Consider the following 12352-nt stretch of genomic DNA (forward strand, 5'->3'; position numbering starts at 1 on the left):
AGAAAACACTTTGCCTGAGGCTTAGGCCAGCTTGGAGAATGTCTTTCATTACAATCTAGCCCCTTCTCCTCTTCCTGTCTCACCAAAGTGAAGAAATAAAATCTATACAACTGGAGAGATACTTATGAAGGTTATAGCCCATACACACAGGGCTCCTAAAAGACTGAGATGTCATCATAAGATTGCTGAATGCTTTCCCTCCCCCACTTCCACCCTTACTTACCATCACACCAATAAGGCTCCAGTAAAATATAAGCAGATTAGAGCTGAAAAAGGTGCAGGATACAGACTCTCGCTGAGGAGGCGTGCTTAGAGAAGCCCCAGTCAGGAAAACCATAAGTAATGACGCACAAAAATGTGAAGCTTCTGTGACTTATGGCTACAGAAACATTAAACACAGCCCAACTTTTAGCCAATGTCACATAACGACTAACAGGAAAAGGCCTATTTGTGTCTGTTCTTATTATCTAATACACAATGTCTGGCTTTCAACAAGAAATTAGATGTCTTGCCAAAAGGCAAGAAAACACAGTCTGAAGGAAACTGAACTTCTATTTGTCTGTGCCACATGCTTTCGATGGATTCCTATGGAAACTGCTAAGAAAAGACTGCACTGAGGGCCAGGAAGGAGGACGGGAGCCCATTTAGCTGACAGGAGCCTATTTATCTATCTCCTCTCATTGTCTGACAGTCTCATAGTTCACGTCTATGACTTAGTGTTCTTTTCTCTCGAGGGTTTCCCTGACCTCTCTGGGTACATCCTTCTGTTTTATACCCTCAGAGCACCAGACACCACAATTGCAATTGCACATTTCTGTGTATGATTTGATAATGTTTGTCTCCTCCAATAAACTGTAAGTTGGAAACGGGCAGAAACTGGATTTGGTTTTGCTTTTTTTTCTTGTTTTTTCCTTTTAACATTAACCCAATGCCTGATGCTCAACAAATGTTTGCTAAATGAATAGATAAAAAAATATTTCCAGTGCCGTATCAGTTTGCTAGGCTGCCATACAAAGTACCAGAGTGGGTGGCTTAAACAACAGAAATCTATTTTTTCACAATTTTGGAGGTTAGAAGTCTGAGATCAAGGTGTCAGCAGAGTTGGTTTCTCCGCAGTCCTCTCTCCTGGACTAGTGATTGGCCATGCTCTCCTGTGTCTTCACGGGGTCTTGCCTCTATGTGTGTCTGTGTCCTAATCTTCTCTTATAAAGACTCCAGTCGTGTTGGATTAGGGCACACTTAACAGGCTCATGTTAACTTTATTATCTCTTTGTAGACCCCTATTTCCAAATACAGTCACAGTTTGAAGTATGGGGGTTAAGACCACAATATATGAATTTTTTTTTCTTTCAGAACACAAAACTCCTTTATTACACGGATTAAGCTAGGAGGGAGGGTGGTTTATATGCCTTTCCAGGCCTCGGTTTTCCTCAGGTAGAACCCCAGCTCCTTGCCCTCCAGCACACAGCCATCTGCTCAGCCACACTAGCCTGGTCTTGAAGTGATGCAAGCAAGAAGCATGGCCTCCTGGAACTGCTCCTTAGCAGACTGCTGATTTGGGCATTCTCTTTCCTCTCATCATATTTCTTCTGAATTTTCTTTGATGTTGTTTTGTTTAAAATCTTTCTCCTCAGTAATCAGCTTGGCCCCCTTCTTGTGGCCCAGGGGCAGTGCATAGTGGGACTCGTAGCACTGTCGGTAGGGTGTGCTGTGCTGTTGTTACCGGAGAGTGGGCCCTTCTCGGTGGGTGAGAAGTCCAGGCTTGGGCCCTCACACCGCGGGTTGAACCCGGAGGCGTCTGGATGGAGTCTAGGTTAGCTTCCCACATTGGGGGTCAAGCCAGGGCCTCAGGGAGGATAAGTGGGAAACATAGCTGTTACCTTCCTGGGGGGTGGGCCCTCCTTGGCATGGTGTCCAGGTTCTTGGCATCTTGAGCAAAGGATTGAATGAGACACTGAGGTAAAGAGTGAAAAAGCAGTTTATTATTAGAAGAGTAATCAAAGCCAGGAGCTAAGAAACTAGGGAAAAGGAGGGTTAAAATTTCTATAGTGAGGGGGCTCGCCCACATCACTGTCAATGAAAACTATGCAGTTCTTTACGAGGGTCTTGGTGCAGACCAGTTTGTTGTTGGGTACATTGTAAACAACATCAGTAATCCTTGTTTTGTGTATACAACACTCAGTGCCCCAGGAGAAGTTCCCCACGTCCAGCCTCAGTGCACCGTACTTCTTGCTGTCTCCACACAGACGGACTGTGTGAATCGGCGGGAGCCAATCTTATTGTTGGCAGCTGGCTGTCCCATCTCATATTTTCTCTTCTTGTGGTAGGGCGTTCTCTTGCCCTCAGTCTTGTGCCAGTTGTCCCAAGAGATGTCTATGGTTTGGTGCTGATTGGAAAGAGCAACATATGAATTTTGAGGGGTTACAGTTCCGCTCATAACAAATGTGTTATTTGGGGTCTAAAAACAAGTCTAAGATTTAGTGACCTGTTTAGATCCCTCCTAGATTTAGAAGGTTAAGATTCTATCCCCATTTCATCATTTCTCACTGTGTTCCTGGTATCCCTTCTACCAATCCATTCTTTATCTGTTTCCTTTGACGAGAGGGGTTAATGTGAGATCTTACACTTCTGACCATCTTTAATGTTCAGACCATACCTTGTCTTTCATGGATGGTTCTATTTTACGTGTATACTTTTCAGAGGGGTTTTTCTTGATGTCATTTGTTAATAAATAGGATAAAATTTTCCCTGTCTTACTAATAAGCAATAGATACAAGTTTCTCAAAGTCACATAACTTATTAATAGGGTAGTTGTAGAAAGAAAAACCATGTCTTTAGACTCTGCAACAAGAGTTTTTTTCTTTTTTTTCCAAATTTAATTTTTTGGTATACTAAAAGCTTTCATGTCTCTTACAGTCTTTCCAGAAATCCTGTAATTAGTTACAGAAGGAAACTTACTGGAACTCCAAACTGTACTCAAACATATTGAATGCCTATGGTATTAGTCCCTCTGCATCACTTTCCACTTGAGCTGGAAATCTCAGGATAAATGAGAATCTTGCACTCACATCCTCCCTTCTCAGCATCAGTCAGAGTGGTTCAGATAAGATGGGGAGGAGCTTTTAGGCACCTGAGTGCTCTAAGTGTCTGAAAGGCCAGGTCTGCTGGGGTTTGTCCATGGTTAATGAGACCATAATATAACAATGTGATTTCTGTATCTCAGTAATAGTTCCACACGCTTCGACCCTTGAAGCTGTTTCCCTTCCCCACTCTCTCAGGGTTTGACTTACGCATCCCTCATGTGTGGGTAGTGCGCCTCAAAGACACAGGGTGATGGGAGGGGCTCAGTGAAGTCCAATTCACTGATAGGCAGTTTCCTGCTGCTGGGAATTCCATTTATATCAACAGCTAAGATGTGCGAAACCCCATCTGCCCCACAGATTGGAGTCCCTTCCTTCTTTCTGTTTATTATGACTAAGGAAAGGGAGAGTGGGGCAATGTTTCCTTTTAACTTTTGTTTTGGAAGAACATATTAAAAATATGAATTTCTCAATGTTTATCTCATCTGCTAATGGGTCCACTTTATGCTAATGTCTACCTAGATACCAGAAACATTTTTCTTACCATTTCCTTTCACTTCCAGGCACAGTTCTCATTTAGAAGTGTGTGTGTGTGTGTGTGTGTGTGTGTGTGTGTGTGTGTGTGTAGGGTAAATATGAGTATGTGCATCTGTGTATAACTCTGCATATATGGGTTGAAGGATACAGAGTAATGTTCTCTTTCTCTTTTTTTGCCTAGATAGGAATAATTGGTATCAGTTTATGGAGGAAAGGCTTTTATGTATAGATTTTTCACAAGTAGATATTTTAAATGATTGTATTCAGATTGCTGATTCCCCTACCGACCCTCTGGGGGGTGGGGAGGGGAAACACTCAAGCAGGGATGCTCTGCATTTTAATTGCTTGTTTTTCCATCTCCAGATGTGTTATTTTTAAGGTCGTTAATTAAAATAGAAATATTCCTTTAAACCATTGAGATAAAATGGAAAATGTCACTTTGATATAATTTGGGGAAACGCTCTTGGATCCCAACATTGACTGTATCTAAAGTTAGGTCCAAGTAACAAGTGGTTATTTAACAAAGTAATAGCAAAGAACCAAACAGTGTAGACCATTAAAATTCTTCTCCAGGGCACTGGGCATCGTGGGGGAGTAACAGGAGTCCCTTTCCTATGGCAGACGGCAAATGAAGGAGACGGAATATGATTCAGTGATAAAAATGGCAGAGTGATCAGGACAGGAAAAAGAGCTGGGCAGGTACAAGCCTATCATCCGGCCAGAGAATTTAATGCTCTAATAGCTTTATTTCTGCATATTCCATTAGTGGGATAAGCTTTGTACTTTCAGTCCCAGTGACACTTTGAAGGTCTTTGCATTCGTTAAATTTTTATATACCATATTTCTTTTCTTTTTACTCCTTTTGTTTTATCCAACACACAAAGAAAGGAACAAGTTTGCTGATGCATTGCCCAATAAAATACAAATCTGTGGCAACAAAATGCCTACATCTTATTAGCATTCTTGTTAGTTCTAAAAATCAATTCATCCATAGACATTCATTCCCAGTATTATACATGATGTTAAAGGGAAAGTTCCCTTTCTACAAGAGAAAAGGTGTTAGGAAAAGGACTCAATTTCAGAATGATGAATTGATTATGATCAATTTCTCTTTCAAAATCATTAGGTAAAGTTTCAATGCCTAATAATGTATGTTAGTAACAAGTTAAGGTGGGTCATGAAGACATAGAAACATTAAACTAATACTTATAAATCGATCTAACTATGTTTAATTCTGAGGAAAGTATTCCCGCGGTTAGGACAAAGCCTATCCTGATTCTGTAAGCAGGTGTCAGCAGTGCCCTTGTCAGAGCCCTCTTACATTCTGGGAGAAAAGTAAACAATTCCAGGGAAAATGAGGACTCCAAATGGAGCATTCCTCAAAATGAAGGACAGTCCTCCCACTTTCTCTTGAGACATTTCTTCTGTAATTTGGGGATTTTACAGTCACTGTTCCACATGGCACATAGGCTCTGTTCCGAGGTATACCAAATCCCTCTCCTGGGTTTATGTGAGAGTAGTTAATCTACCTAACAGCATTTTGATTAGACAAGAAGATCATCTCATCTTATCTGGGGACAAGAAAGTGGCAGGAACAAAGGTTCCGCTTACTTCTCTCTTTCTAAATGATTTCTGAATTTGTAGAAGGTTTCTTGATAGAGTAATCTCTGCTAAGGAGTGCTCCATTATGGATGTTTGTTTTTCCAGGTTAAGGGCAGGCAAAAGCATTCTGCGGTCCATTGGCAGTCCAATTCTTCTGAATTCCTTGAAACAGGGTATTACAGTTCCAGAAAAATGAATTTTGACTGTACATAGTTAAATAAATAGGATTTATAGCCGATAAAAAGATTAAAAATAAATTCTAGCTTAGAAGGGCTCTTTGTAAGAGAAAAGATCAAGAAGAGTCAATTTTTTCTCTAGTAGTTATTATAATCCTGAACAAGAGAACCAAAAAGCTGCTGGAAAGGATTATAGCTTTTGTCTCTTAAAGGTATTAGTTGCAAACTAGATTAGCTCTCCTTATCAGTTTTGGATTGAAAAATACCTTTGTAATGACACAGCCCTCCATAATGAAGTGCCATGTTAATACCTCTTAGTAGTTGGTCAGAAATAAATCTTTGAAGAGTGAATAACTACAGTAGCCATATTTCCCAGACTGAATATAAAGGATCAAATTCTGAAAAAATGCTAATTATTAGTTTCAAATTTATCTACAAATAAATATGTGAGATTAATGTATATTAGTATTATAAATATATTTAATAAATTATACTCATTCAAAATGAATGAAACTAGAAAATTTATGAAACTAGAACACTTTGAAAAATCCAGACATGATAGCTTTATGAAGGAAGCAGTGAACAATTATCATCCAAATTTTCATTTTTAATATCCCTTCTTCTGATATGGTGAGTATAATAAAGGCTTCAATTTGTTCAGGACTCCCTGTGTCTTTCCACACTGACTCTGGGTTTGACCACGTGACTTGCTTTGGCCCACGGGATGCAAGCAGTCGTGACAGTTGCAGAAACTTGCCAAGCACTTTTTCATTGGGTTTTCCCTCTCGCTTTTTTGGGGCACCCTGCTACCAAGGGAAGGTGTCCATGATAATCTGCTGGAGGATGAGAGGCCATATGGTGGAGAATGGAGGTGACTGGCCAACAGTCGACAGATCCTAAACTGACCCAGCAGCTGGCAGCAGGCTCATGAGTGACTCCTAGATAAGATCAGCCAAGTCTAGTCCAGGGCAGAGGATTTGCCCAGCTGAGCCCAGCCTGCATAGCTGACCTGCAAATATGTGGGCAAAATAAGTTGTTCTACATTTTGGACTTTTTTGTTACATAACAAAAACTTGCTGATACGCTGCCGTGTAAGAATGCTCCTAAGATATTTGACTTTGTTCTTTGTAGCCATCCTAAGTTCTAGAATGTAACGGTGACAAAACACTCCACCCCTTGACATTCCACACAAGGAATGTGTGTTTCAGAGATGTGAAAATACCCTATTTGATGTCCCATAGCTAGTTAATGACAGCCTGGAAGTAGGACCAGGTTCTCCTGGCTCTCATCCATGTGATCTTCCTACTAGATGGTTAGTGTGCTTACTTTGGTATGAAAAAGGTATCTTTGTCCCCACCATGTATGTGCTGGAGTTATCTCACTAATAATTAGAGTGGAATGTCCTTCTGTGATGAATTTCTGTCTTGTTCCTGGTTACGGAGGGTGGTTTGTATGTGTGTGTGGTGCACACAGGGCTACGCCCCCCACCTCTCATCATGAATTCATTAGCTGTCTAATCCTTAATCAAGCAGTTTCCAAGCAGCTGTTATACTGCAGCTAGGCTGGCCATCTACGTTTACATAGTTTGTGAGGAGACGATGAGCTCAAATCAATTTAGACAGTAGGCAGTATACACTTTATGTTCATTTCAGTTCCCCTTGCTCCCAAATCCCATGGGATGTAATAGAGGCAAGTCCTGGTGGATACAGTACATGCTGTGTCACAGCTGAGGAAAACTGAGCTTAGGAAACACCCGATCTTTTATAGGAGCTGCTACAAGCTTGCCCAGTCTTTGTCCTCCAGGAAACACATTATCTTTATTGTTCTTATCAGGAAACAATTATTACCTCTGACCTGGAGGAGACACTATCCTAGTGTCCAGGGCTATCTGTTATGCTGACATCTTTGAACAAAGTTGTCAACACCTTTTGCTGGGAAGATGTGAAGAAACACCAAATCTGGGGATAATTATCTCCCAGCAATCACATTGTTCGAACTCACCATCGTCTCATGGCTGGTTTATTGTTTCCTTTGTTGATTGATTCACATCTGCTCTCTGTAGTTGGTAGAATTAACTTCTTATAATGTCAATAATATCCTGATACTGACTCTTCATTACATACGGAAAAAACAAAACAAAACAATACCTTATAGTGCTATATAGGATCCACCTCTGTCCTGCTCAGCAGCATCATTGGGGACCAAAATGATCTTTTCGGTCCCTGATTCCCCCAGCCACTTTTTATTTCCTCAAACACACTGATTTCTTTGTTATATCAAGGACATTGTGCATGTTACTTTCTAGAATGCTCAGCCCTTCACTTAATCCCCTGTACTCCTCCCCTATCACCTCCCATTATTTCTTGTGGCTTCCTCCTCCTTAACCAATATGTCTCATCTCAGAACTCAGAGTTAGACGGTCTTCTCCATCCCCCCTAGTAGTTATCATTACACACACACTGGTTTTATTCATTAGTTGAAAAAAGCTTTATTGAGATATAATTCACATACTATATAATTCTCCCAGAGAAAGTAGGCAATTCAATGGAGTTATAAAACCATCACTACAGTCAATTCTAGGACATTTTCATCACTCCAGTGGTTTTATTCTGAACACTTGCATAATTGGTAATGACATACTTTCATTTGCATACTCACTTATCTTCTGTCTCCCTCACTAGATTGTAGGCTCCAGGAGGACAAGGAACAAGCCTCTTTAGTCACTACAGTATATTCAGCACAAAGCATAGAGTCCGGCACATAACAAACTCTTAAATATTTATTGGTTGAATATGAAGAGGGATCTTGGGAGAAGGGGAGTTTTCTACATAGAGGGAACAGTATGATGAAAGGCCCAAGATGGGAAATAACATAAGTTTAAAGGATTGAAAGAAACTGGAATAGCTTGTAAGAAGACAACAAAGAAGCCAGTGGCATTAGAATTAGACAGGGGCCTTGCAAGGCCTTGATAAGAATTTCAGTTTAATAACTGTGTCCATCCCACTTCGTTTTCTGCTTGAGGTTCCCTGAAAAGCCCTTGCCCAGATCAAGGAAATGGCATCTGAGATCCTTCTCCAACTATTTGAGTGTTTGGAGGTTCCCAGAGCTTACGTAAGTGCTGAGTTGCTGGGATGCATCCTAACCTGATGCACAATGACCTTGGGCAATGTCTTCAGCATGGGCTTTGCCATGATCTCACTTAAACCATGGTCCAGAATGTTCTACTGAATCAGTCTCAGGCTTATGCCTATATGTGTCCTCTAGTCTGACGAGTACTCCTAAAATGCTACTCTTCCTCCTACTCAGGCCAAATCTGGGACAGGTGTTAAGATAAGAATTAGGTGTTTAACCAACTGAACCCCAAACCCTTTCTCTTATCTTTCTCTGGCCTCTGCTCACCCTCTACTTCTGTTCTTCATTCAGGGTTTTACCTCCTATGTTAAAGACAAAGGTGCTTCTTCCACTTCTGTTTCCCGTAACAGCACTGATGGGCTATCTGATAAGGCGTAAAAATGATCCGTTATGTATCTCTTATGAGTCAACTATTCCTCACTCACCCACAAGGACAAATAGGGGTCCCTCTCACTACAACAGCGGAAAGCAAAACGCAAGTTACTTTCTCAACCTGTCATTCCACTAATTAATCTTTGGTTACACTGAAGTTTTCTTCCTAAGGGCAATGAGAACAAGAGATCCATGAGGTGTTTTAAAGCAGATGGGAAGGGAATGTTGAAGGGAGGTGAATTCAAATTTGGGCTTTTTAGAAGATCACTTAGGCTGAATTGGAAGGAAGAGAGACTGAATGTTAAGTAACTCTTCCAATATGAAAACAAGAGATTGTTGGAAGCTTGGTTTTTGAGACTGGTAGTCTCAGCTGAGGAGAACAACCTCAGAAAAATATTTAGTAAGTACAATTGAGTGGACACAATGAGATGAGGGAAATGGTAAAGAAGGAAGAGTCACAGATGACAGCAGGGTTTCTGACGTGCATGATTGAAGGAATGGTGTTATTGTTCATCAGGCTATGGCCTGGAAGGAAAAACAAGTTAATTTGGGAAGAGGATTCGTTCAATTGGACCACAAATGCTTGGGTGTTATCCAGAAGATGTCAAATAGTAGGTGGGTTTATAGATCAAAAACTCAGAAGAAAGATCTGCCCTGATGATGTTAATGAAAGAACCAGTAGCCCCAGTTATTTTCCTTTCTTACTTGACTTCTCAGCAGCTTTAAACAGAACAGATCATTCTGTTTCTTGACATAGTTCCTTATTGGCTCTTATCATATTTTAATCTCTGGTTATCTTCAATATCACTGGTGATTCCTTCTCTATTTCTTTTGCTGCTACCTGCTCCTCTTTCCAGCCTTTAAATGTTGAATTTGATATTGGACTAATTTTTCTTCTCCATCAAAACTCTCTTTACAAGTAATCTCAAGTATCATTCCATTAAATACCTTGTATCTACCAATGGCTTTTATATTGAGTTACACCTTTAGTCAGATTCTCTCCCTCAAAATCCAGATTGATATATACAAGTCTAGTCAACTTCTCCACTTGGATCTCAAAATTAACATATTTAAAGCAATTCTTTATTTTTAATTTTTTAAATTAAATTTATTGGGGTGACATTGATCAATAAAATTATATAGGTTTCAAGTGTACAATTCTATAACATATCATCTATATATAGCATTGTATATTCACCATCCAGAATCAGTTCTCCTTCCATCACCATATATATGACTCCCTTTACCCTATTCTACCTCTCCCCTCCCCCCTTTCCTTCTGGTAACCACTAAACAGTTGTCTGTGTCTATGAGATTTTGCTTGTTTTTTTGTCTTGTTCACTTGTTGCTTTCAGTTTTATATCCTACACATCAGTGAAATCATATGGTTCTTGACTTTTTCTGTCTGACTTATGTTGCTTAGCATGATCATCTCAAGATCCATCCATGTTGTCATAAACGGCACTGTTTCATCTTTTCTTATGGCTGAGTGGTGTTTCATTGTATATATGTATCACATCTTCTTTATCTAATCATCTTTCAAAGGACATTTTGTTTTTTTCCATGTCTTGGCCACTGTGAATAATGCTGCAATGAACATAGGAGTACATATATCTTTAGGATAAATATTTTTTTGTATATACCCACTCCCCCACTGAAACCAGCTTCTTCCCTAACATTCTTCTTCTTAGTAAATAGCATCATTACTACCCAGGTGCTCAGGTCAATAACAGAGATGATGCCAAACACTTAATTCATCATAATGGAATCCTTTTGACTCCACCTCTAAGTAAGCTAAAATCTGGCTACTTCTATTTTTAGTCAAACCATTATAAGATTTCACTTAGACTATTGCAATGGCCTCTTAAAACTTTTCCCTGCTGCATATCTCACCCTATTTCTTTCCATTTTCCTCACAGGAGCCAGATTGATCTTTTTCAAAGGCAATCAGATGTCATTGCCTTGCTCAACACACTTCTTTGACTCCCTATCACACCAACTATCAAGTCCTAACTCCTTAGATTATAAATCCAAATGACCAGTCCTCAGTCCATCTCTCCAAACTTACCTGCTGCTTTTAACATCTTTTCTTTCCATAATTCAGCCACAGTTGCTTTCTCCAAACCCTATTCTTCAAATACACCAAGTTTGCTTCCTCCTTCAGTCCTTTACACTAGTTATTTCTTCTGTTTGGATAGCTCTTTGCATGTGCTGCTTTTTCTTATCACTCATGTCTCAGATGAAATGTCACAACCTCTGTGAGTCCTTTCTTGGTTCCCCAGACTAGAGTGGTCCTGATTCACTTCCTGTCATATTATCCTATTTTATGTTATCACATCTTATTTATTTATGTTTTATTATTTGACCTCTCTCCTAAATTTTTAGATTTTTTTAAAGGATATATTTATTATGTTCAGTGCTGTATTTTAGCACTTAGAATGTTTGCTGAATGAGTGAATGGGAGTGGTAAACATATTTTAATAATTAAAGTCAAAGGCTTAAGTCGATGGCCCAGGGAGGAAGTACAATGTAAGAACAGAAATTGACTAGGGTCAACTTTTAAGGAATACCAATATATATATATATATTTTTAGAAACAGGGAGAAAAAAAATGATCATGTATGATGAGAGAAGAAGGTAGAAACCAGGACTGAGTTGAGTATGGGCATGAAGAGAAAGAAGAGAGAGTGTTCATTTATGTGCAAGGCTTCTATGAGGTCAAGTAGGATAAAAGCCGACATAAGTTCACAGAATTTTCTAATATATCAGTACCTTTGGACCCTTTTAGTATGTAAATTGGCGTTTTATTAGAAACATTTACTAATGGAATATGTCTTGAAAAATCAGAGCAGATTTAAAACGAGGTGAAAACTTCCAGTTATAAAATAAGTCACAGGGATTGTGTAGCATTGAGATTATAATCAATAGTGTCGAAATAACTGTGTACGGTGACAAATGGTTACTAGCCGTATCACGGTGATCACATTGTAAGGTATATACATGCTCAGTTACTGTGTTGCACATTGGAAACTAATATTGTATGTCACTCTAATTTTAAAATTGATTAATTGAAAAAAGAGTCAAATAGCTTTTTTCTGGGCCCCGAGGTAACTGATTGCATTCTCTATGGATTCATATTTAACCAAACAGAAATCTAAGTTGGGATACTTTCCTTATTGCATTAAAAGATAAATGGTGTTGTAGAGACACAGAATGGGAAACCGGTCAAAAGCACATATAAACTGGATTTTAATAAGATTGGTTTTTAAGTTATTTAATGGAATTTTTATTGGATTGTATGATAAGCAGTGAAAATTTAGCACTTCCTAGACATTATTTTGCATGTTTTAAAATAATGATAATGGGAAATGGGAAAATATTCTGATTCTTTTTCTCATAGAAATCTGCTTTTCTTTTAGTTATCCAGGTAGGACAGGCCAACATGTTGGTATG

At 39.3% G+C, this 12352-nt stretch overlaps 1 pseudogene; it reads right to left on the reverse strand.

Moving 5' to 3' along the window:
- Positions 1-1476: 1476 nt before the first annotated feature.
- On the reverse strand, positions 1477-8586 carry LOC109451431 (small ribosomal subunit protein eS8 pseudogene; annotated as a pseudogene).
- Positions 8587-12352: the final 3766 nt, after the last annotated feature.

The sequence above is a fragment of the Rhinolophus sinicus genome, chromosome 4 (assembly GCF_057876585.1).
Source record: "Rhinolophus sinicus isolate RSI-liver-muscle chromosome 4, RSI-T2T, whole genome shotgun sequence".
In the NCBI taxonomy this organism is placed as follows: domain Eukaryota; kingdom Metazoa; phylum Chordata; class Mammalia; order Chiroptera; family Rhinolophidae; genus Rhinolophus; species Rhinolophus sinicus.